The sequence below is a fragment of the Egretta garzetta genome, unplaced genomic scaffold, assembly GCF_000687185.1.
Source record: "Egretta garzetta isolate BGI_Z169 unplaced genomic scaffold, ASM68718v1 scaffold648, whole genome shotgun sequence".
Lineage (NCBI taxonomy): Eukaryota > Metazoa > Chordata > Aves > Pelecaniformes > Ardeidae > Egretta > Egretta garzetta.
In genome coordinates this window covers 1,774-6,002 of record NW_009260495.1, presented here as the reverse complement: position 1 = coordinate 6,002, position 4,229 = coordinate 1,774, and the positions used below count along the sequence as shown (strand labels likewise).

Below are 4,229 nucleotides of genomic sequence, written 5' to 3'. Positions count from 1 at the left end.
CAGCAGAGCTTGTGTCCACATGGCAGCAGCTGCCTGGGGCAGTGGGTTCCTCTATGCTGTCCTGCACACGGCCAATACATTTTCACTCCCACTCTGCCAAGGCAATGCTGTGGACCAGTTCTTCTGTGAAATCCCCCAGATCCTCAAGCTCTCCTGCTCAAACACCTACCTTAGGGAATTTCAACTTCTTGTGTTTAGTGCTTTTGTCTTTTTGGGCTGTTTTGTTTTCATTGTGGTGTCCTATGTGCAGATCTTCAGGTCTGTGCTGAGGATCCCCTCTCAGCAGGGACAGCACAAAGCCTTTTCCACATGCCTCCCTCACCTGGCCGTGGTCTCCCTTTTTCTCAGCACTGCAGTGTTTGCCTGCCTGAATCCCCCCTCCATCTCCTCCCCATCCCTGAATCTAGTGGTTGCTGCTCTGTACTCATTGGTGCCTCCAGCAGTGAACCCACTCATCTACAGCATGAGGAACCAGGAGCTCAAGAAAGCAGTGTGGAAAGTGTTGACTGAATGTTTTCCAGAAGCTATAGTGTGTCTATCTTCTTCAACATAGGACTCGTAATGTAACTCATTACAGGCCCAGCTTTTCTTTATTTGTTTTTGTGGTTGCCATTCTTTCTGGGTGGGGTTTTTATTTTTTTGCTTTTTTAATCTGTGATAATGTTTTCCACAAAGACATATGGACACTCCACTTCTGCTTCATTATCCACCTCACACAGTGTAAATAAGGAGCTATATTCTTCCAATTAAACAAAAAATTATGTACTTGCATGGACTTGTCTTTCTGAGACCCAAGCAACTAAAACCAAACCAAATGTTGTTTTTTTTCTAATTGGTTCCTTACCAAGTTAAGAAGGTCCTAAAATCTTCATTGGAGACAGGGCAATGGGGTAATCATGGAGTCCCCCTCCTGGGGATGTGGAATGTTCCTAGTCCTTAGACAAAGCTCTTCTTCCTCTCATGATCTGCATTGTCTTTGTGCTTGGAGAACCCTCATCATCATTCTGTTGGTGGCAAACCAGCATCTGTACACCCCCATGAGCTTCTTCTTGGGGCATTTGTCTTCCTGGGAGACCTTCTACAGATCCACCTCCCCTCCCCAGACAATGGCCAGCTTTGTTACCAGGGACAGCACCATTGCTGCTCATCACATTGTTAGTACTGTTCCCTGCACCTTTTGCATGTACAGAGGTTTTACTACTGGTGACCACATCCTATGATCAGTAATGGTCTGTGTGCCACTCCCTGCTCTCTACAAGACTCATGAACTGGGACATCTGTCTCCAGAGGGCAGCTGCACCTTCGCTTGGGGGGGTGGTGTCTATCATCTACAGTAATCATTTCAGTCGTGCCCCAGATACAGTTCTGTGGCCCCAGTGGAGTGGATGTCTTCTGTGAATTCACCCCATTGCCAGAGCTCTCACACAGTGACACCATGACACTCACGCTCTTTCTTTCATGACCTGCTTTTTAGATCCCATCCTCCCCTTCCTGTTCACATGGTCATCCTGCGTGCATCAGAGCTGCCACCCTGGGGCAGATCTCCCATCCATTGTGCACAGGTAGAAGGCCTTCTCCACCTGCTCCTCTCACCTCACCACTGCCATTGTTTTCTATGAGACCCTCATCCTTTGGTGTGTAACACCTAGAACAGCCTTCCTGAGATTGTTTGGCAAAGCCCTTTTTTCTGCCCATCCTCAGACCCCTGCTCAATCCCTTCATCTGCAGTCTGAAGATCAGAAAATTTGGAGGGCAGTGGGACATGGAGAAAAACACTTAGGAAAGCTGTGAGCTTCTCAGAGAGCCAATGGCAGTTGTGGAACTGCAGGAAGAAATCACTTCTGGTTCTTTTTTCGAACCAGCCAAGAGGACCTGGACTGGCGTGTGCTGTGTCTCGGGCATATGCCTGGAAGTGGGGGATATAGAGAAGGCTTTTGGTGTGGGAAGGGGCAGAGAGGTAGGTGCTGGTGGAGCTAGCTGATGTCATTATGAGACCTCTCTCAAACATGTTGGAAAAGTGAGAGAGATCAGAGAGATTCCAAGGTCCTCAGAAAAGGCAAATATCAAACCCATCTTCAAGAAGGTCAAGAAGGAGGCTTGGGAGAATCACAGGCTGGTCAACTTCACCTCATTCCCTAGGAAGGTGATGGGGCAAGTCCTCCAGCAGCCATCTCCAGGCACTTGGAGGACAAGAAAGAGATTGGCAAACCCATGTGTGAAGTGAAAGAAGGGCATGTTGTGTACCTGGACTTTTACAAGTCTTTGGATATGATCTCCCACGGTGTCCTTAAAGCAGATTGCTGACATCTTCATGTTGAAATGAAGAAAAGGACAATGTGGTGGGCAGGAAGGTGGCTGGATGATCAGGAACAAATGCTGTCAGTGGTATACAAAGTCCTCTGAGGAGCCAGCTACTAGCAGCATCCCTGAGTGATCAGCAAAATCTCATAAAAAAATCATTAAAACCCTAGCAAACCTGGAAATTAAGACTTTTTCAGCTGTTCTGTTTCTGCATAGGTTTCAACTTTTTTCTAAAATTTCCATTCTGGACTTGATTCAGTTGTTCGCACAGAGGTGGACATTGCATCCAAGATACCCTGGGGTATCTGAAGCACCTGTGTGGGAAAGGTAACCCAGGAACCCTTCTAGTGCGTGAGCTGGTTTGCAGGAAGGGTACCTCTGGGATGGTGCAGGTCATCACCTTTCTCCAGTGCTGCTGGGTGGGCTGTGAAGAGGTCTTTCAAGCACAAAAGCATAGAGTGTCCCCTCAGATGCTGTCTGTGAGGTCACTTCTGACTGGTCAGCAGCTCTCACCCTGGCATTTCCATACCTTCACTCATGTCTCTCAACCCATTCCTTGCCATTCTATGACACACAAAGCCATAGGCTAATGCAGACTCCCTCTGGGTGACTTCTGGCACCACAAGGCTGCGCTTTGAGTGAGATGTATTCTTCATCACCTCGAGTCTGAACCTTCCAAGGTGCTCTTTGTGGAGGCTTTCTCCATATGCACTGCCATGAAAAGCTTCAGCATCTCTGAAAACACCCTTCAAGCATTTGCAGGCTGACCTGAAGCCCTAACCCAACCCCTAAATGCTACTCCTCACCCTGACAGTAATCCACTGTTATTAACTTCACTGAGGTTAGGCTATACCTAACTTAAAACATTATGACTAAGCCAAATCCTCAACCTGTAATCCCTTACCCTTACCTGAGGTGCACCTCGCACCACAGCCAGACACACAAGTCCAGAGGTGGCCACAGCAGTGCTGGTAGAAGGGGATGAGAATTCCCTTCTCTGGGTGGCCATGCTCAAAGTAACACAGCCCTCTATGCAGCTGGCTTCATTCATGGTGAGTAGGGACCACTGGCTCCTATGACATTCCTCTTCATGCCCAGGCCCTTCTCCTCAGGGTCACTCCTGAGAGGGTCAGGTCCCAGCTTGTCCTCATGTCTGGGGTTATAATACCCTCAAAAACCCACTTGCAACTTCTCCTTGTAAAGCTTCATGAGGTTTCTGTTGCCAAATCCCAGAATTTCTCAAGGTTCCTCTGGAGTGAAGCTCTGTGTGGGCAGCTGTTCATGTGTGCGCACAAGTGGACTGTCAGATTTATGGGTAATCTTATGAGAAATGAGCGAAAGAGTGAGTGAGTACGCTCCACATGCACACAGGGGTGCTCAGGGTCACGAGACCTTCCCTTGCACAGGCATGGGCAGTGCATCACAGCAGTCGTAGTGTCTCTATGGCCTCCTGTTGCCACTCCCAGAGCCTGGGAGGCACCTCAGCCCTGCGGTGTGTCGCCCTGCTCTGTGGTCGTCTGAGATGCCCCAAGGCATGAGGAGTGGACACAGGGAACTCTGTTCACAGAAGAGCTACCTGGGGCTGTATTCAGGCGGTTTCCCAGGGGATGTTCCTCCCAACATGAAGGGACCTCTAAACACTCTCTGTCCCACTGGCCTTTGCAGACACAGTGGGCATTTATGATGCTGATGTCATTTGTGCTCCTTCAGGTTTATCTCACAAATGCCTACGATGTGTATGCTTAGGTCTTGTCTTTACATCACAGACATGGACTCATAGAATCACAGAATGGTTTGGGTCGGAAGGGAGTCCTGGAGGTCACCCTGTTGAACCCTCCTGCAGTGAGCAGGGACACCGCTAACTAGATCAGGTTGCTCAGAGCCCTGTCCAACCTGGCCTTGAACGTTTCCAGGGATGGGGCCTCCAC

At 49.0% G+C, this 4,229-nt stretch overlaps 1 protein-coding gene across 1 annotated transcript in view; it reads right to left on the bottom strand.

Moving 5' to 3' along the window:
* The window catches only part of LOC118452848 (olfactory receptor 14J1-like), a 15,150-nt gene that overhangs the window by 9,774 nt on the left and 1,147 nt on the right, over window positions 1–4,229 (bottom strand). The window lies entirely within an intron of this gene.